Here is a 26,994-nt window from a genome sequence, read left to right as displayed (position 1 = left end):
GCGTCCGCTGCGATAGATGACGTGTATGTCGTACTCCTGGATTTGCAGTGCCCACCGAGCTAGGCGGCCAGAAGGATTCTTCAATGTGGTGAGCCAACAAAGTGCATGGTGGTCCGTTACCAGGTGTAATGGGTGACCGTAAAAATAAGGGCGAAACTTGCGAAGCGCCCGCACTAGCGCCAAGCACTCCTTTTCAGTGACGCTGTAATTGGCCTCAGCTTTACTAAGCGTGTGACTCTCATAAGCGACGACGTATTCGGAGTAGCCCGGCTTGCGTTGGACGAAGACAGCGCCAAGACCGAATCCGCTAGCGTCTGTGTGAACTTCCGTTGCAGCTGTTTGGTCGAAATGCCGAAGAATTGGAGGTGATGTTAGCACACTACAGAGCGTGGCAAACGCAACGTCGCAGTCAGGAGACCAGGGTGAAAGTTCTGCATCACCGCGTAGAAGGTTGGTCAGTGGTGACATGATCGACGCAAAATTTTGCACGAAACGCCGGAAGTATGAGCATTGTCCAACAAAACTGCGTAATTCTTTCAGTGTAGTAGGTTTGTGTGTAGTAGAACAAAATCGGCTACTTCAGTGGCTGTACCTTCATGGAGTGAGGCTGTTTCTGCGTAACAAGTGAGGTGGTAAACAGCCGTTACAATCTAACGAATTCCATTGGAAGTCACGGGAAGGGGGCCGAGCAAGTCTATTCCGACGACTTCGAATGGCAAAGCGGTACAAGGAAGAGGTTCGAGAAAGCCAGACGGAGCAGTAATGGGTAGTTTCAGCCGTTGACATAAGGCACACGAAGAAACTTATTTGGCAATGGGTGGATGAGAGGCCAGGCCAGGTGAACCGACTGCGTATTTTGTCGTACGTTTTGTGATTGCCAAAATGCCCAGCAGCAGGATCAGCGTGGAATGTCTCAAGAACCTGACATTGCAGACAACGTGGTATAACGGGTACCCATTTGTTTACTTCAACGTGGTAAAATATAGCGATGTAAAACACGATCGTGAAACTTCAATTGTTTCAGTTGTCGGTGAAGTCGGGCGTTCAGAGGAGTGGAATTGCCTTCTAAGTGTGCTATTATGAAGCGGCAGTAAGGGTCAACGCGTTGATGTAACACAAGGGTAGAAGGGCGGCCGGATCTCAGCCAACTGAGACCTGTGATGGGTAATGTTGCGGTGAAAATTGGTGACGGTGGGCTATTACGGTTGGGTAGAGGGCAGCGAGAGAGAGCATCAGCATCTTGGTGCTTCTTACCAGACCTGTAGATGACATCAAAGTTTTGCTCTTGTAAACGAAGCACCCAGCTGCCAAGACATCCCGATAAATTCTTTAGTGATGAAAGCTAGCACAATGCGTTGTGGTCGGTGACGACTGTGAAGTGGCGACCGTGGAGGTATGGACGAAATTTTTGTATCGCCTATACAACAGCAAGACAGTCTTGTTTGGTTATTTTGTACTTTTTCTCGGCAGCAGTCAAAGCACGACTGGCGTAAGCAATGACACGTTCACGTACGGTGTTGTCACGCTGCAGTAGAACGGCGCTGAGACCATGACCACTGGCGTCAGTGTGAAGAATGGTGGGTGCACCTGGATCGAAGTGACATAGCACCGGGTTGGATACCAGGACTTGCTTCAACGCCAGGAAAGCCTTTTCACAGTCTTTGGACCATACGGATGCCATGTTACTTGCGAGCAGTTGATGGAGCGGAGAGGCAAGCCTTGCGAAATCATGTCTGAAGCGTCGAATGTAGGATGCCAAGCCGAGAAATCTGCGCAGGTCTTTTTGACGCAACGGATGGGGAAACTCGAGGACAGAGGCAAGCTGTTTAGGATCCGGTCGAATACCGTCTTTGCTGACTAAGTGCCTGAAAACATTGATCATCTTGCTTGCGAAGGTGCATTGTTTTGTATTCAGCTGTAAACCAGCTTTTGCAAGGCAACCTAGGACTTCTTCGAGACGTTGCAGATGTTGCGAAAAAGTAGACAAAAACACTATGATGTCGTCGAGGTAGCATAAGCAGTTTTTCCACTTCAGGCCATACAGTGCGCTATCAATCATACGTTCGAAGGTAGCAGGTGCGTTACGAAGTCCGAAAGGCATTACGTTAAATTTATATAGCCCATTTCGGGTGGTAAAAGCCGTCTTCTCTTTGTCAGACTCGGACACTGGTATTTACCAGTAGCCCGATCGCAGGTAAAGGCTGGAGAAATACTCTGCGCTACGCAACAAATTGAGTGCGTCATCGATTCGTGGGAGAGTGTGAACATCTTTGAGCGTTCTTTTGTTCCGTGCCCGGTAATCAACGCAAAAACGTACTGCTCCGTCTTTCATTTGCACCAAAACCACTGACGAAGACCATGGCCTCGAGGAAGGGCTTATGATGTTCCGTCGAAGCATCGAAACGTCTGAGACGTTTTTCTCTATTAACTTCCTTTCTGCAAGAGACACGTGGTATGGGCGCCGGTGAATTATTCGGGAGCCGTCAATCTGAATTCGGTGAGTTGCAGACGTTATCATACCAAGGGCAGCCGAATGAACGTCAAACAGAGAGAAACGTATGTTCATTAAATTCTGCAATTCTTGACTGCGGGCTGCTGTCAGATTAGGGTTTATCGTCACCGGTAGAGGAGTAGGAGAGATGTGTGGTGGCGTGCTTGGCTCAGGTAGGTCTTCTTGACTTGGAAGGGCAACAATTGCAACTTGATGCGGGTCAATAGCGCATGTGACTGTTGATCCACAGGGCAACAAAAAGAGTTCGGGAATTGATTTACCGCAGTATTAAAAGCAGGCCCTTGAGAAAAACGAACAAGGCCTGGAATGATCAGAATGTCTCGATGTACCGCGTAGCCATAAGGGGGCAGAAGCAAGTCGCCATCCACAAGTTGTTGCAATCAACGCTAATCACTTCTTCAAGAGATGGCCAAAAAACATGATCTGCAGTGGTGACGAGACGAATGCCCTCTTTGGGTTCCGATACAGAAGAGTCGGTGGGATTGAGATGGGTGAGGTGCTGACGACAAGATATAGAAGCGCATGCAGACGACAGAAAGAAAATCCCACCCCAAAATGAGTTCGTGGGTGTCACAAAACGAGCGCTCAAAAACGGGCACGCCGCCGAATTCTCGCGACGAAACGTCGAGAGCTCAACGATAAAAAAAGAAAACAAGCATCCAAAGACTCCCCGGGCGCGCGCCCTTCTCCCCTCGAAAGCGTGGGTTCGCCGACGAACCTCCTCTCATTGGCGCCCGAGCAAGCACTGGAATGTTCTAGATTGAAAGGGACGGGGTGATGCCGGGTTGCGCCATCCGTCGCGGACGGCCTTCGGACCGTCTCGCCCTCTCCCTAGCCTTCGCTGCGCATCGCGCCGACGAAATGATGAGAACTTTCTGGAATCTCGCGCGGAAGGTATTTACTCGAGCAGCGGAGATGGGAGATCAGGAGAAGACGGAAGTTAGCGCCAGAGCGCGTAGGGATTCCGCCGTGTAGTCGGGGAAGCTTTTGTCCGTAGAGACAAAGCAGGAGAAGAAGAGGATTTCCACCTGAGGGGTGAAGGCTCGAGCTACAGGCAAGAGCGTGTGTCTACCGCTAGCGAGAGAAGACGCGTGGCAACAGCTGCGTGTGTGAAGCCGACGTGTTTCCGGCGAAGAAGTTTGAAGCTTGGAGAGCGGCCAAGTGAAGACGTGAGGTTTCCTGGAAGAGAAACTTTGGGGGCAGCAGAACGACAGAGGTTTCCTGGAAGAGAAACTTCGGGGGCATCAGAACGACAGAGGTTTCCTGGAAGAGAAACTTCGGGGGCAGCGGAACGACAACAATGCTGGACTTTGAGTGAGTGATTCTCGGAAGAGTATCATCCAGACTTTTGTTCCAAGAACTTTGGACTGAACAGGTTTTCTATCTCTTTAGTCTTTAAGTGTCTTGGCTGTTCAATGCATGCGACTGCATTGTAGTGCGTATTGTTGTCTGTGTCCGTTGTTTCGAGTGTGGCTGATTGTACTGTGTAGTAGATTGTTTGATGGGCGACATATTGTATTCAACTATTGTGGAGTGTGCATACTTGTGTATTGTTTTTGATCTGCCATCATTGAGAATATCCTTTTGTTTTTTTATCAACTCTCGGCTCTGACTTGTTCCTTGGGCCACAGCCGGCGTCCGCTGGCGCACCAAATAGGACCACTTCTAAATTGTCCACGCTCTCGTGGTGCCGCTCGGGGGGCCTATACTTCGGCCCTTGGAATTAGCCCGGCGATCGCCTCCCGAATTAACGGGACCTGTGACAGTGGGTGCACTCACGGAGAACTGCAACAGCAATATGATGATGAATACCGTCTATAAAAACACAAGCTGTGCACTGGGCGAGTGGGCGACAAATGGCATTCGTCGCAGCACGGAGAAACGAGCCTCAGTAAGGTGTTGTTATTATGCGGAGACAAGAGCAAAAATCAGAGCGAATAATAGAAATAGCAGCGCCAGTATCCACTAGAACTTCGGCGCGTATACCTTCTACTAACACTGTTAACAAGTTCGATGATCTGTCTGAAGGAATTGCTGGCTGTCCGGTGGACGCAGTTTCTCCTTCTAAAACTGCATTGGGTAGTTTTCCGAGTGGGCATTCAGAACATTGGAGACGGGTCGCAATGGCAACACGGAACGGTGATTGCGAGATGGTGAGCGGCGGTGAGACTCACGGTAGTTTACAGGCACACCACTACTGTAAGGTGGAGAGGGCGAACGCTGAAAAGAAGACCGGTAAGGCGTGTGCTGGTAGTTCCTGAGTGGACTGAAGCGTCCGTGTTTCTCTGGAGTGTAGCCACGTTGCTCGTCCTGTCGGCGCCTTCGGCAAAATCGCGATATATGACCCCTATAGCCGCAAAAATTACAGATTTGGCGTTGGGGACGCGGCATGGCGTAATACGGCTGTGGGCGCATCGGTGGTGACACTGACGCCACAGTTACAGTGCCACCTGGTGTAGCCGCTGGTATAGTGGTGGGTGCTGAGAGCGCCGCGACTTCTGCGTATGTTGGTACCTGACGAAGGCTGGATTCGGCGGAACAAGGTGAACGTGACGCATATGCAATCTCTTGTCTTATGATATTCCACAAGTTGGTTGGAGCTGAGGCTGATGTAGATAGGGGCGCAGCAAGAGCAGCGCCCATGAAGCTCGTCACAAGCGATGTCGCGGACCAGGGACGGATGTCGAGGGCCGCCGGAAGACGAATGCCCGAGGCCTTATGGCAAAGACGAAGTGACTGAAGTTCTTCTTGTCTCTGGCAAGTGGTGATGACATCTTGAGTCGTGGTAGGGTTTAGCGACGCAAGGGCGTTGAATGCGATGGTATTTATGCCTTTGATAATAAGGCGTATTTGGTCGCTTTGAGGCATAGCTGAATTTCACGCTTGTACAAGGCAAAAACATCCTCAACGTATGAGGTGTATAATTCACCCGCCACCTGAATGCGTTCAGCAAGCTTCTTTGTTGCTGCTTCAGCGTGAACATTTGGGGAACCAAAAATCTGATGGAGTTGCCGTGCGAACGTGTCCCAGTCTAGAGATCTTGGAGGTGGTTCTAAAATAAAGTTTTCGCAACACCAGTTAGGTAGAAAGGGTCCGTACGCAACTTGTGTACAGTATTTCACCTGTTCAACTCGCTGACAAGGTCGCAAGTGTGTAGCTATTCTTCAACTTCATCACCTTTGAGACCCGAGAATACTGGTGGATCACGCTGGTGGCTGTGGTTGGCCAGGGACGATGGTGGAGCCTGCACTGGGCTGGTGGTGTTGGATGGACCATGATTGTCTTGCACTGCCATGGCAGGTGGTAGTAGATGACGACCCGAGCGGAGGTTCAGTGGTAACGTGCGAGAGGACTTGGGGATCGAGAAGCACCGTCCACCACTTATGACGAAGAGCTTCGAGACGAGCTTGAGCTGGCACACACTGACGATGATATCTAAAATGAGGAAATGATACAAATGATGATTACACGTGCAATTGATAAAGAAGAATTGGAGAGACTGCTCTCACTATATATATATATATATATATATATATATATATATATATATATACTAGAAGCCGACGCAACTGACATTACTCGACGTCAATGCGCGCAGTCTTGTGAACAAAGCCGACCAGTTTGAGGCCGTTTGGATCGCCAATCATCCATACACCGTCACTGTCTTAAAAACTTGGCTGCACAAAGAAATATTGGACCGCGCGCGAAATAGTTCCGCCTAACTACGTGATTGTTCGCAAAGATAGAGAGCCCAGAGGTGGAGGCGTTGCCATTGTTTTACGAAAAGGCATAAGATTTTCAGTCATGCCAGAAGTTCCGGACGTCGCAGCGGTCTGGTGTAGGATTTCCCTAAATGGTGCCACTATATCTATCAATGCAGTATACACAACCCCGCAAGCGCAATTGGCTTATCTGGAATCCTTATATGACTACATGCACAACCATGCGACTGGTGGCACTGTTATCATGGCCGGTGACTTCAATCTGCCCGATGTGAATTGGGAACGTCTGAGTATAAGAACAGCTAGGAATGACCTTTTAGGTGATTACGTATTGTCATTTAATCTCACACAACTTGTTTCCACGCCATCCCGTGAACAACTGGAATCTAGTTCTTTACTACATTTTATCTTTGTCAGTGATCATTTCCCATCAATGGATATCCTAATGGAAACCCTTTAGGGGTTATCTGATCACAAAATGGTTTCATGCAGCCTGCCTGTACAATGCCCCGCTCACATGCGAGGGCCGGTTAAGTCGGTCCAGGCGTTTCACAAAGCCGATGACGCGGCAGTAATGACGTATTTAGATCATGGATTCGACGACTTTCTCGATATATGTGCTGATGAGTCCTTGGTGATTGACGTAATTTGGGCTAAATTTAAAGCTATTATTACTCGTATTTCCCAGTGGCGCAATTGGTTAGCGCACGGTACTTATACAAAAGCTATTATTACTCATTGTATGACCAAATTTTTTCCGCAGGTTGCAAAAGTCACAAAAAACACAACCCTTTGATCACACGTGACATCATTCATTCAAAACGTAAAATAAAAAGACTAAGAAAATCTAGCAAATTAAGCCCAGTTTATGGGTTCCAAGAAAAAAATAGCTTGCTTGTCTCGTCATTGAGGGTAAATATCCGTTGTGCCAAAAAGAACTTCTGCAGCACAACACTAAACAAGTTTATAAGAAAGTCGCCCCAGAAGTTCTGGCAATATCTTGGTTCAAAAAGTACCTTCCTACTGTCGTTTAAGCGGAGCAGGAAATAATGAAAGCTAACTCATTTAACACTTACTTCCAGTCTGTATTCATAGCTGACAATGGTAAACATAGGCCGCTTCTGTTTTGGGGTAAATACTTAAGTGCTTTAAGCTTGCCTCAAATGTCTGAGTGGGGTTTGCTATCACGTTTATTGAACATTGGTGGGAAAAAAGACAGTGGACCTGACGGGATTCCCCAGCGTTTTTATAGCGTTATGCTGAATCTGTGTGTAAATACCTTTTTTTTATATTTTCCAAATCGCTTAAGGATTGCCAGGTTCTATCGGAATAGAAAATTGCAAAAATTATACCCAAATTATAAAAGTGGTGACTCGTCTTGTCCATCTCATTACAGATCAATTTATATTACGTGTACTTCCTGCAAAATGCTTGAGCATATTATTCTAAATTTCCTTACCGAATACGCGGAAGAAAATGCTATTCTTCATTCCAATCAACATGGTTTGTCACACAGCTGGTTGATACCTTGCATGACCTTACCGATGGCATTAACGATCAATCGCAGATTGACGTAGTCTATTTAGATTTGCAAAAGCCTGTTACCGCGTTTCCCATCCCAAACTGATCCAAAAGCTAACCAGTATACTGGGAAACAGACCTATGACCAAGTGGATTGAAAACTATTTGTCCGGCCAATACCAATTTGTTCAATATGGTGAACATGTGTCTGACACGATTACAGTATTATCGGGTGTGCCCCAGGGTTCTGTTTTAGGCTCCATGCTGTTTATTATTTTTATTAATGACGTTGCTGACGTAGCCGATGTAAACATCAGATTGTTCGCATATGATTGTATCCTGTACCAGCGAACAGACAGCTACCAGGATGACTTAAACTATATCATTCGCTAAAAAAGTTCAAAACTTGGAGTCGAAAGTGGCAAATAGAAATAAATAATGAGAAAACTGTCGCCATGTTAATTACAAAGAAAAAAACGACGGCAAATTTTTTGTATTCGCTGGGAAATCTCCCACTTCGCAACGTCGCTGCCTGCAAATATCTAGGCATCATGATATCGTCCGACTTAAATTGGACTGCTCATGTCGAACATGTTACAAAGAAGGCTCTCGGCAGGTTATTTATTCTTAAGCGAATCCTTTGTCATTCGACACCCCAAACAAAACCTTTAGCATATACCATGCTTATCCGCCCAATCCTCGAATATGCGAGTATGGCCTGGTTCCCCTTCACAAACAAACATGTAGCCTCACTTGAAAGAATACAACGTAAAGCAGTCCGTTTTATCTATAACCGTTACAGGCTTACCGACTCACCTACAGCTCTTTTGATAAGAGCGGATCTGCCCACCCTGGTGAGCCGCGCCAAGCTTCATAGTCTGAGATTTTTGTATCTGGTGCTACGCAATTCTTTGAAAATAAATCTGCCTAATTATGTTATGGTTAACAGTAAGCGCCAAACACGAAATAAGCAATGTTACACACTTGGTGAGTATCACTTCAAGAACAACGTTTTTGGCCACTCTTTTTTTCCGCCAGCCATACGCGCTTGGAATGCCCTGCACCCCACCGTGTTGACACATTCGACAGTTGATAAATTTGTTAATCGAGAGAGTGAATGTGTGCTGACTTTTATTTAGCCGTGATTTCCTGAATCGATGATGTCGCAAGTTTTAACTCTGTCTGTACAATTACGTTTTGTATTTGTTTTTTGCTTGCCCCAGCCATTCATCTGATGTTTATAATCATGAAGACTCTTTGCCTAGCACTACGACGAATTTTGCACTATGTTTGAGATATTTGCTTGAAATTATAAGTGCTTGCAACATGTATTTTTAGTCTGTGTATTGCTTGTTTTTACAATGTAGATTGTGACACCACTCCTGTAATAATCCCATCACGGCATTGACAGTATTCTGAATAAATAATTAAACAAACAAACAAACAATTAAATAAATAAATAAATAAATATGGCCCCGTCACGGTGGTCTAATAGATAAGGTACTCGGCTGCTGACCCGCAGGTCACGCGTTCGAATCCAGGCTGCGGCTGCTACATTTTTGATGGAGGCGGAAATGTTGTAGACCCGTGTGCTCAGATTTGGGTGTACGTTAAAGAACCCCAGCTGGCCGAAATTTGCGGAGCCCTCCACTACGGCGTCTCTCATAATCGTATGGTGGTTTTGGGACGTTAAACCTCTCATGTATATATATATATATATATATATATATATAGAACACAAGCGAGTACACGTACGAAAGAGCAATACTTTTATGCCAACGTTTCAGCCGTGGCACGGCCTTCCCTGACGAAGGCCGTGCCACGGCTGAAACGTTGGCATAAAAGTATTGCTCTTTCGTACGTGTACTCGCTTGTGTTCTTTATACGTACCAGACCCCTTGAACTTCCTGCTGAATATATATATATATATATATATATATATATATATATATATATATATATATATATATATATCAAGCTGTTACATGATACAGTGATAATCTTGGATGCCTCTCAATGACTTTCCCACGCCCTATATATACTGTCCATTGCAACCACCTTTGTTCTCACGGTACTTTGGCACCTGCAATCTGGGCAATGCGAGCGTATGTACACCTGTAGCAATCTCAGCATATTGTTGTTGTGCTCTCACTTCATTGAAAAACGTTCCTGTCAAATCCACGTATCTTTTTCTGCGCATGTGTGGAATTTTGTACATCACTTTTCGCACAATTACTCAGCTGGCTTTCGTGGTCGGTGGAGCAAAAAAGTTCTCATTACACATTTTTTTCGTTCTTACATTGCATTGTGACCACTTATTGGGGGACTTAAAAGCCGCTTTATTACCACTATGCAACACAGCTTGGTTCAGAGCATCAAACAAGCCATGAAAGTACATAATCGCATTACTCCTAATAAAATGCTCCGCAATGTGCATATAAGCTGGCGCTGAATAAATACAACATAGCTGAAATATAAGCCGCATTCGTCTTAGCGCAGAATGTTTGGTTCCCTGAAAGCAAAGCGAGACTTTGTTAGTGCAATATTGTATTCTGTATATCAATAGAGATGTAGTGACCACTGCACATTTATTGACAATCCAGCCAGTATCAATTTTCGCAGCAAGTCTACAGCTTCTGTACAACATACATATATAGTCAGCAAAATACGTTGAAAGCTACTCAGTCGTTCAAATCACTTAGCCATGCCAAAAGTAGGGTGGGTTCGTCATTGAAGCTTTATTAACAGTTCTCACTATTATTAAATCAGTGCCAAGTATTGAGTGCCGATCAGTACCAAGTATTCTCCTAGACCCAGCCTAGTACGAGCAGGTAAAGCCTGATCGCCAAATTCCAGTTTTGGGGGCTTCTAGCTGGGCGGCGATCAATCCAACATAAACAAATTGTGCTGCAAAGAAGTGCGCTATAAATATATTTCACCAAAATTTTGAATATACTTGAGCGGATCTGTCTTGAGTTGATACGGCATACTGTCATTTTTTTATACGAATGAGTAAATCTGTCTTAAGTAAGACGGTATACTGTGAACATGACCAATTGTTTTTGCAGAGTGCAACAGACAGTTCGGTTGCAGATATCCTGCAGGTAAGAGTCTGGTGTATTATTTGGGTTCTTTCACTATCGCTGTTCTTTATCTGCAAGCACGTTGTAATTCTATAATATGATAAATCAATAACCTCCTTTTCATTGATTTGTCTTTTTTGTAAACAGAATTGACAGGTAATAAACCTTCCACTAAAGAGAAAATACATTTGAGAGGAGTTTTTATATTCAAGAAATATCTGTCGTATGTTTTGCTGCATACCATTGCTAAGGCATATATGTACTAATTGAAACTTATGCCCAGCGTATCATATTTGATGTTTTTATATATTGCTATGATACGGATGGGACACGTGGAAGAAGAGGAGAACGAGGTTGGCATGCGAGAGTCCAGGGATATGGCAGATCAGCGCTCGTGCCAACCTCGTTCTGCTCTTCTTCCACGCGTCCCCTCAGTATCGTAGCAATATATAAAGGCATCACATATGATACACTGGGCATAACTTCTAATTAGTACATATATGCCTTAGCTATGGTATGCAGCAAAGAACGCGAACCCATTAGGCATAACTGCCCATCGTGCTTGTCAGAATTATTAGAAAAAAATTAACAGTTGTTGCGTGCATGAATACAACCGATGAGCAAAGCTCTTTATACACGGGACGGAAACGACTATGGGCCTGATGTAGCTGCTTGTTTTCATGGCTTTTTTAGGCATTCCGGGTTAGTTTTGTGTGAAGTGTGTCACACACATGGACGTTCTTTTCCTTGGTGCACGGTTGTGTACGCACAAAGAAACGATGTGAAGCTACTATGTGAGATGGCGTTGCGCGCGTGGCAATACGCCTACGCAGGTAACTAAGCTCAGTTGTCTTCCACATGTTTACTTATGCCTGTTGTTTCATGTTTATCAATATGAAAATGTTCAACGAGCGATTACGAAGGAAGGTGTGATTTTTTTATTTTGAAAACATGCCCCTAGGCATAAGGAGTTTTTCAGAAATACACATATAAATTTTCTTTATGCATGAAGTCTAGTAGAGAAGGGTGGTGGGGTCCACAAAGCCAGCGGTCAAAGTTTGGTGGCCGGCCAGACCTGAGACCTCTTGCACAGAGGTGACAGCGGGCGATGATCAAATTGAAGACCAGTGCAAGTCCACAGCAGTGTGAGGCATTGACATTTTGGATTGGGGCGTCACGAAGTGGGCATGATGAGCCATACGGGCCTCGTTACGTTTGCGCCCAAAGGGTTGTCACGGATGGGGCAAGCGCCACACCAACACGAAGCCTCCACAACGTGAGCTCCTCTCGGCGGGTATGCACAGCATGTTCTTTATACTTCGGAAACTCATATGACGTGCTATTCACGTTCTTCAGTTAGCCCACCTCCTTTTTCCTAATGCTTCCTGCCATCTACAATTTTTAGGGTGGGGAAATTCTGTCACTTCATATACATATGGAAATAATAGCAAACACAAGTGACTGCTGGCTCTCTCTTGTGGAATGAAGCAGCGACGTCGCAAGCTGCCTCACGCATTTCTCGTCCGCGATATTTCTTAGGACGAAGTATGTGCAAAGACAGATATTGATGTAAAAAACATTACTGATCTCTTCGTGATAGGAATCGGTGCAACAAAAAAAATCTCATAGAGGCAGTTGAGAATTTTTTGTGTATTGTTTTTCCACAATGTTGAAGAATTGATTGTTCCAAAAACCTATGGTAATGTTATGCCGAGAATGGCAAGCTGCTAGAAACTTCAAGCCCATTTTTCAAGATGAAAGAATGCACGAAAAAGAATATACAGAGGACTAGCGTGAACAACTGCCACAAATCGACACTTACATGACTCTCAGGCTCAAAGGAGAATTCATAGAACGAGTGCACAAGTATACATAGGACAAGCGCATACGAACAACTGTCATAATTGTTGCAGGTGTGTGAGAAGCGTGGCCTCTGCAGCGAGCGAACTGACCTTCTTGCTCTCTGTAACTTCTATGCACACTCACCATGAAAGACATTGAGGTAACCTCAGTCAAGGAAATAAGCACGGGTGCACGAGTGACCACGTCTTGTTCTGAATAAACGCATTCGAACGCGCGGAAAGGGTCATAGCTTTTCGATTCCTGACGACGGTACTTTTTCTCGAGTTAATCTTTGATATTTTTTGGTATATGTTTCACAACGTCATATCCAGGGAAGCATAATATTAAAGCGTATATTACAGATGCGTGCGCTTAGAATATTAGATCATGCGGCATATAATGAACCCAGTGCGTTTCGCTTCACTAGTTGGATATTCAATTTTTGTTTACTTACGGCAGCATAAAACCGCAGTCACCATCAGTAATGTTATTGCACAGAGAGTACCTTTCGATGTATCTATCTTTTCTTCCTCGTCCCACGTTACTAAATGCACGACATTGCGGAATTTTATGGTTTCACCTACTAAAAATGTTTGTGGTGAACGCTTACTACAGTTCGTTGGAGCTAAAGTGTAGAGTAACATACCATTTCGGATTAAAGATTCTAGGGCTTTCTCGAGCGCACTCAAAAAATATTTGCAACATGTAGAACAATAGTATTGACCATGTACGAACCTTACACATAAATTGATGTTTTCTCTGCACTTGTTTATTTGATTATTTATGAACAAAGTGCAACAATGTGTTTATTTCTGTACGTTCTCTCAAGTATTTACGTCACCTTAAGTACCAACGATATCTGCTTTTATTTTGTTCGTTTTCTTGAAAAGTCAAACTTTTTCGATGTTCTGATTTTTTTAATACAAAGTGTATTCTGCTTGTATACTTTCTCCCGGTAGACCCCGTACAAGCTTATGGCTATGGATCTAATCAGTGTTGTGCATTTCATGAAATGTAATCATAACAACCTCAATAAAATGAAAATGAAATAAAGTGATGTCCTCAGTGGAACCGTGAGAGACCTTCACATAAAGCACTTTCGTGTTAAAAAATCACTGCATATTTACAAAGTCAAGAATGATAAGTACGCGAAGCTCAGGCGGATTATTCGGGCAACTGTGAATCCCCCGTACATTTTCGACCTATGTGTACAGCGTACACAATGTTTTTTTCATTGGTGGTGATAGGAGTGGTGGCAATGCTTTCCAGCATTATGGATCAGCCTTTGGAGCATGCAAATGTGATTTTGGAGTAGCTACCTGTGTGTTTAGAGCATACAAGGGCTTTTCTTGATTTAGATGGTGGAAGCTAACTTACCTATAATTTAATTAAAGTTCCGTCAGTTTACAAACGATTTTCGCAGAAGCAGCAAGCCCACACAATATAAACAAAAACACGGCTATATACCGACGCGGTGACATAAAACAGTGAAGGATATTGCGTCATCAACGCTACCTGCAGCATGAATATTCAGCAGCGCGTGCGCACGCTCACTGACATATCATTCTTACTCTGGGTCCACATAATACCCACTTAGTAGCTGGAACGTTTTTGCAAAAAAGTTCCACTTATGTATTTGGAACCCCGTTCCACATACTTTGAAAAATAGACGGAACGGTGCACCACTTTTATTTACTAAATCATTTTGTGAGTCATTGTTCCACATAAGAGTGCATGGAACCCTGTTCCAAATAAAAGTGGTGCAGTTACTGGAACGGTGATCTGCATAAGAATATATGAAGCCCTGTTTCAATAAAAAGTGCTGTTTCAGTTACTGGCACAGTAATCCACGTAATATATGGAACCCTGATTCAAGTAAAACACTGTTTTATTTACTGGAACGGTGATTCACGTAAAATAGTGAAGTATACATCCAGTACGCCATTCCAGGTACCTTCGGACCTCCTTTTTATATAAGGCAGTGTTTTATAGAGAGTTACGAAACTGTCTATGGATCACACTTCTGAAATATTTTTGCTTGCCCCTGCCAGTAAAACACAGGTCATACGCCAAGCTGGCTTGTCATGTAGCCTGCAGTGATATCAACAATCGGAAAGTAGAAATTTCAGCAGCAGTGTGGTCCCAGGCAGCTCTCAACAATCCCCTAATAGAGCACAGTTCTATACAAAAGTAGGTTTAAAGTACCTTGATTGGCAGAGTGATGACCTTGACATTGCCTGCCGGATCCTGGCTACCCTTTAGCTGTATATGAAAGAAACGAAGTACATGAATTAGAGAAAATTTATCACACTGTTATTCAATACAAGTATATATTATTGGGTGAGAGTATAGACTCCACTGAAGATATTGCCACGTTCCATTTCACAAGTTTTTGTTATCGTTCCAAAACACTACACGATTCTCAGCGCAAACTGCGCCTACAGGTTTCGAGAAGGTTCCGGACTGTAGTAGATCATTTCGATAAGATCACGCCCACTGTGCGAACGGTACAGATTGTTCTGGAACCTACGCCACCACCAGCGATAACGCTAGAACATTCGACGGCAAGGGTATAAATGCCGACGCGCTTCGCCGCCTGTCAGTTGTTGATCGAAGGCCGACGCTGCGTTCGCCGCTATCAGTCCGAGACTGCTATCTGTGCAAGACTGCTGCTGTAATTAGGCTTTCCCTTTACCGGGCACAGGTTCGCCCAAATAAACAGGTAAATCCCAACACGAAGTTTTCTGTCTTTGGCCACGTCACGATTTCGTGACATCTGGTGGAGGTGCTGCTTCGTTCATGTACCGGACGCCCCCGAAAAGCCGTGAACCCAGCCCCCTTCGCGGAGAAGACACCGACGCAAACCAAGAGCAGCGAACGAGCCGCCGACAGCAAGGTCTCCCACCGGAGTACGGCGTGCTACAAGACAAGGCGCGGAAGACCAAGACCATGACCTCGACTGCAGCGACAATGACAACCGGAGCGTCCCAGCCCGCGATCGTCATTCATCAACCCAGGGAACCACCAACGTTCCATGGCTCATCGTTGGAACCCCCGGAAACCTGGCTAAAAACATGCGACCGTGTGGCCGCCCTCAACCACTGGGACAACGAAGAAAAGCTCCGTCGTGTGTACTTCTACCTGGAAGACACCGCAAGGACCTGGCTAGAGAATCGGGAGTCCACGCTCCGAACGTGGGATGTCTTCTGCGGCGCATTTCTTCAAACGTTTGCAAGCGTCGCTCACAAAGAGAGGGCCGCTGCTCTACTCGAGACCCGGGTTCAGCTACCAAATGAAAAGGTTGGAATTTTCACAGAGGAGATGACCCGCCTTTTCCGTCACGCTGACCCAGACATGCCTGAGCAAAAGAAAGTTCGTTTCCTCATGCGAGGGGTCAAACAGGAGCTCTTCGCGGGACTAATGAGGAATCCACCGAACACCGTCCAAGAATTTGTATCCGAGGCGACCACCATCGAAAAAACGCTGGACATGCGCACCAGACAGTATAATCGTCGCCTGACTCCAGAATGCGCTGCTGCTCAAGCCAGTGACTCCGACGACCTGCGTGAAACGACCCGAGCGATCGTGCGGGAAGAGCTGCGCAAACTGTTGCCTTCGGCGCAGCCTCAAGTGGATTCGATCGCCGACATTGTGCGAGAAGAAGTCCGGCAATCGCTTCGAATTCCCGAAACACCGCCGCCCGAGCCAGAAACTATGAGCTACACCGCTGCAGTGCGCCACAACGCTCCTCCCCGTCCACGCCAAAACGCCGCCCCGTCACACTTCCGTCGCCAGACGCCACCGCCGCCACCACCCCAACCGACGTCCTACCGTTCCCCAGCGGGCCAGCGCAGTGCACCGAGGAAGACTGACGTCTGGCGCACCCCTGACCATCGCCCGCTCTGCTACCACTGCAGCGGGGCCGGACACACATACCGCTGTTGCCAGTACCGACAGATGGGACTGCGTGGCTTCGCCATCAATGCTCCGCGTCCGCAGCCAGGAGATCGGCCACGTGACATCGCTGACTACATGGCAGGAACTCAATGGACACCACGAAGTCCTTCCCGTTCACCGTCGCCCAGCCGCCGCATGTCAGCTCACCCCCGGCAGTACTCTGGCCCAACGCGGGGCCGGTCTCCTAGCCCGTATCCGGGAAACTAAGGGCAGCAACCGATGGAGGTGCGGTTGCTGTGCGACGAACTACCGAAGATCCTCCGACGACGACGCCGACGCGACGTAGCTTTTTGAACACAACCCCAACCAGGCAAAGCCCTGAAGGCAAAAGCCCACTTACCGAAGGTGGCCGGACGACGCAACATGGAAGCAGCGGAACAAGCCGACGCAGCCGTAACCCGACGCCACGCCCTAACTGTAATGCGAGACGGTGAACTAGCGACCTCGACGTTCTTATCGACGACCACAGTGTGACTGCTCTCGTCGATACTGGAGCCGACTATTCTGTCATCAGTGAGTCGTTCGCCGCGAAGTTAAAGACAGTTAGGACTGCTTGGAAAGGCCCTGAAAGCCGCACAGCCGGAGGTCATCTCGTAACGCCTGCAGGAATATGCACAGCGAAAGTCACCATTAACGGCCGTATTTATCCTACAGACTTCGTAGTCCTACAGCGGTGCTCGAGAGATGTCATCCTTGGCATGGACTTCTTATGCCTCCATGGTGCTGTCATCAACCTAAAAACAAGGTCGATAACGTTATCCACAGAAGAAGCACTACCGCCGCGCACGCCGTCAGGACACCATGCCTTGAATGTGCTGGAAGAACAAGTCACCATTCCGCCTCGCTCAAGCGTCATTATTTCAGTCGGCGCTTCTAAATCACCTGACTTGGAAGGCGTCGTTGAAGGCAGTCAGCATCTGTTGGTCACCCGAAATATTTGCGTCGCAAGAGGAACTGCAGAGCTGCGGGGAGACAAAGCAACGGTTATGCTCACGAATTTCAGCAATGAGTACAAACATATGAACAAAGGAACAACGGTCGCATACATCGAAGAAATTGTCGAAGCCACCAGTGCTTTCGCCCTTGCCGATTCTGCGGAACCTGCTCAGAGGAACCAAGCCCCTCCCATTGCTTTCGACGTCAATCCCAGACTTCCGAACGATAAGCAAGAGCAGCTCAAGGCCCTGCTCCTGCAATACGAAGATTGCTTTTCGTCGTCATCGAAAATTCGGCAGACCCCAATCACGAAACATCGCATCATAACCGAAGAAAATGCCAGACCACTCCGTCAGAGTCCGTACAGGGTTTCGACGCGAGAACGTGGGGCCATGAAGAGACAAGTTGATGAAATGCTGCGGGATGACATTATCCAGCCGTCCAGGAGTCCATGGGCATCCCCCGTGGTGTTAGTGAAGAAAAAGGATGGGACCCTACGTTTCTGCGTCGATTACCGCCGCCTGAACAAGATCACAAGAAAGGACGTGTATCCCCTCCCACGAATAGACGACGCACTTGATCGGCTCCATAACGCCAAGTACTTCTCGTCAATGGACCTTAAGACTGGCTATTGGCAAATCGAAGTCGACGAAAAAGACCGAGAGAAGACGGCGTTCATAACACCGGACGGCCTCTTCGAGTTTAAGGTGATGCCCTTCGGCCTTTGCTCAGCGCCTGCAACGTTTCAACGCGTTATGGATACAGTACTGGCAGGATTGAAGTGGCAGACTTGCCTTGTGTACTTGGACGACGTCGTCGTGTTTTCCTCGAGTTTCGACGAGCATCTTCGGCGCCTTGAAGCTGTACTTCAAGCCATCAAGACGTCCGGACTCACACTGAAGCCAGAAAAGTGCAGATATGCGTATGAGGAGCTCTTGTTTCTGGGGCACGTTATCAGCAAGTCTGGAGTTCGTCCCGATCCACGGAAAACAGCCGCTATCGCCGACTTCCCGCCGCCCACTGACAAGAAAGCCGTGCGCCGATTTCTGGGCCTGTGTGCCTATTATAGGCGGTTCGTGAAAAACTTCGCCCGCATCGCCGATCCTCTCAGTAACCTTACCAAGGCCGACGTGGAGTTTAAGTGGGAAAGGCCGCAGGAACACGCTTTCCAGGAGCTTAAACATCGCCTCCAGACGCCTCCGTTACTTGCCCATTTCGACAAATTCGCCGAGACAGAAATACATACTGACGCAAGCAGCGTAGGTCTTGGCGCCGTTCTTGTGCAGAGGGCTGACGGACTTAAAAGGGTTATTAGTTACGCCAGCCGATCGCTATCCAAAGCAGAAGCAAATTATTCCACAACAGAAAAGGAGTGCCTCGCCATCAACTGGGCTACGTCGAAATTTCGCCCCTACCTCTACGGCAGGCCCTTCAAAGTTGTGAGCGACCACCACGCCTTGTGTTGGCTAGCCACCTTGAAGGACCCTTCAGAATATGACAATACTGTCATTTACAAGTCCGGCAAAAAACACTCCGACGCTGACTGTCTCTCTCGTGCGCCTGTCGACCAACCGCTACCCGACGACTCGGATGACGACTACTTCTTGGGAACGATAACTACCGACGACTTCGCTGAACGACAGCGGGCCAACCCGGAACCTAAAGCCCTAATAGAATACCTCGAAGGCAGGACCGCCGAAGTCCCGAAGGTATTCAAGCGCGCACTTGCGTCGTTCTTTCTACGAAACGGTCTTCTACAAAAGAAAAACTTTTCACCCCTTCGAGCTAAGTACCTCCTTGTGGTGCCTTCAGCTGTGCGACCAGAACTCCTGCAGGCCCTGCACGACGATCCGACGGCAGGGCACCTCGGTGTTTCCCGCACGCTCGCGAGGATACAAGAAAGGTACTACTGGCCACGTCTTACCGCCGACGTCACTCGTTATGTGAGGACATGCCGGGACTGTCAGCGACGCAAGACACCGCCGACAAGGCCAGCGGGACTTCTGCAGCCAATTGAGCCACCTTGCCGACCTTTCCAGCAGATTGGTATGGACCTACTGGGGCCATTCCCGACGTCGGCTTTCGGAAACAAGTGGATCGTGGTAGCTGCCGACTACCTCACCCGCTACGCCGAGACAAAAGCCCTGCCAAAAGGCAGTGCATCCGAGGTAGCTAAGTTCTTCGTCGAAAATATCGTCCTACGTCACGGCGCCCCGGAGGTCCTTATCACCGACAGAGGAACGGCATTCACTGCCGACTTAACTCAAGTGATCTTGGCATACAGCCAAACAAACCACCGCCGCACGACAGCGTACCACCCACAGACCAACGGCCTCACCGAGCGGCTTAACAAGACGATCGCCGACATGCTGTCAATGTACGTCGATGTGGAACACAAGACGTGGGACACCATTCTTCCGTATGTGACCTTCGCATACAACACGGCGGTGCAGGAGACGACGCAGATATCTCCATACAAGCTGGTCTACGGAAGGAGCCCGGCAACGACGCTCGATGCCATGTTACCCAACGTCACCAACGAAGAAAACCTCGATGTGAGCGAGTACCTTCAACGCGCCGAAGAAGCCCGACAACTTGCGCGTCTTCGTATCAAGAATCAACAGACGACCGACAGCCACCGTTACAACCTTCGACGACGCTTCGTGGAATACCAGCCCGGTGAACGTGTTTGGGTGTGGACGCCGATACGCCGACGTGGACTAAGTGAAAAGCTTCTGCGACGGTACTTCGGACCGTACAAGGTGGTTCGACGTCTCGGCCCACTTGATTACGAGGTTGTCCCCGACGGCATCACGAACTCTCAACGACGCCGATCGCGACCTGAAGTCGTCCATGTCGCGCGCCTCAAGCCATTTCATGCACGTTAACAAACTGAAACAGTGTTTTTTGTATTATTGTTGTATTGTAATTTATTCATTGTTCTTTCTTGCATTATTATTGTACCTTCATCTTTAGTTAAAGCATCGGGACGATGCCTTTTTTTCAGAGGGGGGCAATGCCACGTTCCATTTCACAAGTTTTTGTTATCGTTCCGAAACACCACACGATTGTCGGCGCAAACCGCGCCTACAGGTTTCGAGAAGGTTCCGGACTGTAGTAGATCATTTCGATAAGATCACGCCCACTGTGCGAACGGTACAGATTGTTCTGGAACCTACGCCACCACCAGTGATAACGCTAGAACATTCGACGGCAAGGGTATAAATGCCGACGCGCTTCGCCGCCTGTCGGTTGTTGATCGAAGGCCGACGCTGCGTTCGCCGCTATCAGTCCGAGACTGCTATCTGTGCAAGACTGCTGCTGTAATTAGGCTTTCCCTTTACCGGGCACAGGTTCGCCCAAATAAACAGGTAAATCCCAACACGAAGTTTTCTGTCTTTGGCCACGTCACGATTCCGTGACAATATGTTTGTTTCAAAGTTCATGGAAAATGACTAGTCAACAGGGAAAAATACCAAAAACAAAAGAGACTTGGTGTTAAGTGGCATTTATATATACACCCCTATATTGAAAAGTTTGTAATAAAAATGGCTCAGAACTTAGGTGTAGGGCAAGCAAATAAGCTTGCACATCTTCTATGAAAAAAAAGAACATCTAATATTGCTATAAATGCAGGCTTATCACAGAAATAAAGTTAATCAAATACACAAGTACCTATTTCCTATTTACTGAGTTCACAGAAATCTATTCAAAAACAATTCGAAATTATACAAAGAAGGCATAACAAGCTTGACAGTATTGAATTAAGACAAAAAAATGTAGTGAACGAGTTATAAAAGAAATAAAGAGCAAGCAAATATCAAGAATGACTCTATTTCACACGAAAGCTTGTCAGAAGCATATGGCAAATAACAAAACAAAAACACGAACACGAGAAACAGAACCTTTTCTAAAAACTCATTTGGTAACTGCTGCAAGCCAACTTTCTTGGTGCCTACTACGGCATTATTGTTAATATTCTCTGGATAGAATGCCGGCATTTGCTGTGCTATCCTTCGTCATTATACTGAGATGTGTGGCAGCTGGTAAATATTCGCAAAAAAAATAGTGCCGATTGTTCATGCAGCGGCTGACGACGATGAGGAATTATGCCTGAAATGGGCAGGCGCCACAGTTCATAAGTGAACAAAAAAAAAAGCTTTTGTAATGGGCTGATAGGTGAACAAGACCATCTCAGTCATTTTCCCAATTACGTAGTAAATTTGACGGATGCAACGCAAAATCTTCAGAAGGCTGGAGTAGGTATTTTTTCTCATCAGCTTAATTGGTCTTTTGCGCTCCGATTGCCTGACTTTTATCTTGCATCAATTTATCACGCAGAATTCCTGGCTATTACATTGGCTCTTTGAAAACTAAATTATCAGCAATCAAAAGATATTATTATTTTGAATGCTTTCTCTGTATGTACACATCTAACGTCCGCAAAGCAGTCTTCTCTTCTCAGGATATTTTGGTCTCTCGTACCGCATAGCCTATGAGAAGTTCGGTTTATTTGGGTCCCCGGGCATGCTGGAATTGTACTAAGTGAAATTGCTGATTCGCTCGCTTCGGCATCTTCTTTAAATTTTCCGGTGGTGCTAGCAGCTCCACAGTTTCCTTTTATTACTGTCGAACGGTTCAAACGCCTGTTAATTTTAAAAATCAACGAAACATCGTTCCTACAATCTGAAGAATTCCGGTACTTGCAATTGACATGGAACACCACAAAATGCCTTTCCCGTCAATGTGAGGTGACCCTTACAAGCTTTCGCTGTAGAGTTCCTCGGTTAAAGTTTTATGTCCACAAATAAGGATTTTCATTAACTAACCTATGTGCAGTTTGCAATGAACCGGAACAAATAGATCACTTTCTTCTCACATGCCGCCGCTTCGCCTCACTGCGCCGAATAATTCTTGAGAGACCGATTATTATGCTTGGATTGCCAGTCAATACAACCACTCTATGATCGTTTGGAGCCAGTCAGTTGGGTGTGGGCCGCAGTGCTATTCTGTCAGCGCTACATAAATTCACTCAGGCAACCGGAAGGGTAAGCTGCTAGTGGTACTGCCAGATATAATAAATTCTCTGTCCTTCTTCCTCAATCTTGTTAATTTTTTTTATATATTCTGGTTTATCGAATTCTTCTACACTTTTTCACGTTTTTTTTTCAAAGAAACATTATTATTGTTCTTATCTAACTTATCCCTTTTTCTTAGCAAGCGTTGTACAAAAAAATATCTGTTATAAGGTACAGTGTGGCCAATCCTCCTTGTGGGTATGAGCCAAGATCTCCTCGGCGACAAGACAAGACAAGACAACGTGAACGAGAAGAAGCTTTTGTAATGGTACATTACGGCTTAGGCTCCATAGGCTTAAAGCTTACTGCAAAGAATGAGTAATCACAAATTTGGCGTACGTAGGAACAACTTGTTAATGGTACACAAAATGTATATGCGCCAAATATTAGAATTCGGATGTGTCTTGTTTTCAGGAAGACCTGCGCACAAAACTAAGCCGTTGGTTTTCTTGCAATAGGAAGCTCTGTGCTTGTGCCTGGGGCTCCCTAGGTTTAAAGCAGATAATGTTGTTTATCAGGAAGCACGTCTTCCTACATTTTTCGCCCCGCCGCGGTGGTCTAGTGGCTAAGGTACTCGGCTGCTGACCCGCAGGGCGCGGGTTCGAATCCCGGCTGCGGCGGCTGCATTTCCGATGGAGGCGGAAATGTTGTAGGCCCGTGTGCTCAGATTTGGGCGCACGTTAAAGAACCCCAGGTGGTCTAAATTTCCGGAGCCCTCCACTACGGCGTCTCTCATAATCATATAGTGGTTTTGGGACGTTAAAACCCCACATATCAATCAATCAATCCTACATTTTTCTGTCGATTCTGCTTGTTAACAGTACAAACATTTCTAAAACTCTACAGCTTACCAGTGGGAAGAGCTGAATACGTTTTCATCAGTGACTCAGATTCGCTCGTTCTCGCTCATTGGCCTCGTTTTAATACACAGCAGATAATCTATGTACAAAAGAAACTGACAAGTATAAATGTCAATATCAGTGACGTAATTGCATCTGATATCTCGAACCATATTTTTAATATACAATATGTGTAAATCTTTCCTCCACAATCTTAATTTCAATACCACAAATTCTTAGAGAACAGGCTAGCAGATTTCCTACAGCATACACAGACACGTAACATAATAGCCACAGATGCTCCCATCAATGAGGAAAGAACAGGCGTAGGAATAGTCTTCCAAACACTTGGCTGGTCAATTTTCATGAAGCTGTCCGATTTCAATGCTGTTTTTGAGGTGGAGCTACTGGAAGTCATCATGGCACTGCGCAAACTTCAGAGGAATGAGAACAAAGCAATAATATTTACTGAATTGCTCTCGGTATGCAAAGCTTTTACAACTTCTCATACCTCTCGTGCCATCTCGAAGATCTTTAGTTCCGTCTCAGCTGAAGTACATCAAATTGGTATGGGTACCAGGTCACTGTGGGTTAACATTAAAAGAAATGGCCGACGCCTTAGCCCTCTTATCGCTTGATCTCCCAATAATTCAGGTTCTCTTGGTGGTAGAATACTTCACCGCAATCAGGTTTAGAAGATCAGCTATCCACACAGGTAGTATGGAAGCAACAACCACATGGACGGAATATAATCAACTAAAGTATTTATGGAAATCGCAGTGGAGTAATTCTGGACAATCAGAAGTGACGATCAACAGATTTTGATGTCGTGTCCTTCCATTAAACTTTTACTGGTACAGGGCTGGTCTGACGGTACAACCCCTCTGCCGATTCTGCAGAGAACTGGAAAATATTGCACAATACTTTTTGTCATCTTGTATCAGAATTCGATTTCTAATTACTCCTTTTACAAAAATAGGCTTGATCTAAACCGAGGAAGATATTTTAAGCTTCAGTGCTTCAGACTTGGTATACTGCCACAAGGATGCCTTAGATGCCATGTGTAATTTCATTATAACTACTCAACGAGTACCATTTTAATCTGGTATATTATATAATTCGTGATTTCGTTAAAGTAAAATTTAAGTTTTCAAAATTATTCCGCCAGGATATATACGGCAGTCTGGAACACAGGCTCAAAAGCATATTATTTGTAGTTAAATTGAATATTCTACGTAAAATCGCCATTTCATTTCCTTTTTTTGTTTTAAATTTCATAGCTTATCTAAAATAACATTTAACAGTCTCTACGTTGTATTTTTGGCCAATTCCTCTAAGGGGGTACGTGCCGTGTATCTAGGATAGCAAAGCAAAGCAAAGTTAGAGCATCATGACTCACTCGTTACGTTGTGTGCATTGTGGGGTGTTTGCTTGTTTTTTCGCTAATGTAAAACGAACGCTTTATAAGTCGTATTTACGTGATTATTTTCCCGGCATCAAGCCTGCCTTAGTGAAGTTCGCCAATAATCGCAAGCACCGGCGTGGATCAGTGGTAGAATACTAAGCTTGCTCCCAGCGAATCCGGGTTCGAGCCGTACTGTGGCATTGATACTAGGTTTTTTTTCTAAACTCGTGCGATGTGGTTACAGAAACCAGCGGTGGCGGCGGCGGACAACTACAGCGCCGTGCGAGACCCAAGTTGTGTTCTCATGACAGCTTCAGTTGTAAAAACATAAAAACTTCTAAAGTATGAAGCAGTCATTACTGTGGGTGCGAGTATTAAGCGAAAAATATGTTCACTATGTGGAGATACGCATAACTCACGTGCACTACTGCGAACCGTAATGTAATGTTACAAACTAGCATTTTTGCTAGCACCTTTATTAGGCCTAGTAGGCGTACATTGTCATCGTAGTCAATGTAGCACACGTACTGTGTCAATTTTAACAAACGAACACGGGAGCACGTGGCCTGGTTGGCTGCTGGCCGCGCGTTGAAGCGGGAGTAAAAGCAATCACATCTTCGTTACGAGTCATATCGGGGTGAACAAAAGAAACATTCATTGATGATATGTAATTGGCGGCCAGATTGCAGCCTCCCTCCTTCTAGGCAATTGCTGGTCTTTTCTTTCTTACCTATCTTGTAGATACTAAGGTACTGATGCCTTAAACACCATGCTCGTAAAGTATACGTTTCAAGTATCAGAAAGTACAAACAAGAAAGTTGCTGGAACTTGAATGTGTAGGATGATAAGTATACTTTTATAACATCTTTTTGAATCCACCTCGTCACGGGCGTCCTTTATCACGGAAACCAAATTTTTTTTCGAATTTAAGCTTTAAAATATTTTAATGAACAATTTAAGATAATTGAATTAGTAGAAACTTTGCGAAAAGACGCTATACGCGCTTACTGCAAACTTCCCTTAATATCTGTTGACATATCTGTATGCCTAGAAAGAATTTTCTTTAGAGATGCTGTGGAAGATATTTATTGAGCTGCTTCGTATTGATTTTTTTAATCTGCAGGCTGCTATTGCCGTCCCGGATTAGGATTAGGAGCGCGGCATCAACCTGGCTATCACTACAATCCACGTTTGCGACAGTGTGTACCAGGCGGCGAGCAACAAAACTGCAACGGGTTTCGTACACCTCGCGAGTGCATTCAAAGATGCGTACGCATCAGGCGGTGGCCATGGCGATGATTGTTAAAACTAAAGTCTTCGCACATCGTGAGACGCAGCCAGTGCACGCTGAAACATTTTTGTGGCATTGTCGGGAAAAAGCACTGCACTCGAAGGGAAAATAAAAACGAAGCAAAGATGTGCATCTCCCAACGGCTTGCCATATGTCCTCCGCGTTGCTGGAGTACACCAGTGTCGGGTGATTCAGATAGCGCGCACTCCGGCTCCCTGATGCGTACGCCTATAGTTATATCAATGATGAAACAATACAAACACTCATTTTGCGAACACAGCTGCAAATACTGGAGTGATATCCACTGCAGGGATATACTGGTAACGCAGTAACTCTTCCAACAGCCAATGACTCATCTCCGGACTTGAATAACCAGCACTCTTCAACCGAGAACTTGGTTCCCCAGCACATTATTCAACAAGTATTCTATAGTCAACGCACGCATGGTCATGTTAGATGCAAATTGCACGTCTTATTACCTGAAAAGGCTCAAGTATATATTCTTTCACGCATCCAAGTCTTAGGAAAACTGTGCAGGTTTTGACATACCAGGAAGTTAACTCGTTGCGCATCATATGAACACGTCGAAAACCGGACGTCTTCCTGCAGAGTGCGTCGTTACCGCAAATTGAGAAAATGACCACATGCAGAGAGAAGATGCATTCTTTGGTCAAAATATTATTTCAGGCATAGCCGTTGTGTTTTATGATTGAATAGGTCATGCTTGGTTGGTTCAGTCCAAAACTATACTTTTGACGCTTGGTGTTAATTTTCGGCATTACCAGTGCTGGCGCTTTGAACATGAATG

General features: G+C 45.9%; 2 long non-coding RNA genes across 2 annotated transcripts in view; one reads left to right on the top strand and one right to left on the bottom strand.

The window, feature by feature from the left end:
* LOC142765467 (uncharacterized) overlaps window positions 1-14,942 on the bottom strand; it is a 93,765-nt gene extending 78,823 nt beyond the window's left edge. The window contains exon 1 of the long non-coding RNA XR_012884269.1: window positions 14,886-14,942. This is a non-coding gene — a long non-coding RNA (uncharacterized LOC142765467). The remainder of the gene's footprint in view (window positions 1-14,885) is intronic.
* LOC142765466 (uncharacterized) overlaps window positions 1-26,425 on the top strand; it is a 36,380-nt gene extending 9,955 nt beyond the window's left edge. The window contains exons 2-3 of the long non-coding RNA XR_012884268.1: window positions 10,824-10,859; window positions 26,019-26,425. This is a non-coding gene — a long non-coding RNA (uncharacterized LOC142765466). The remainder of the gene's footprint in view (window positions 1-10,823; window positions 10,860-26,018) is intronic.
* The last annotated feature ends 569 nt before the right edge of the window (window positions 26,426-26,994 follow it).

This window comes from Rhipicephalus microplus, chromosome 6, assembly GCF_043290135.1.
Source record: "Rhipicephalus microplus isolate Deutch F79 chromosome 6, USDA_Rmic, whole genome shotgun sequence".
NCBI classification, from domain to species: Eukaryota; Metazoa; Arthropoda; class Arachnida; order Ixodida; family Ixodidae; genus Rhipicephalus; species Rhipicephalus microplus.
Note: the sequence above shows the minus strand (reverse complement) of the source record. Positions and strands in the feature narration are given on the sequence as shown.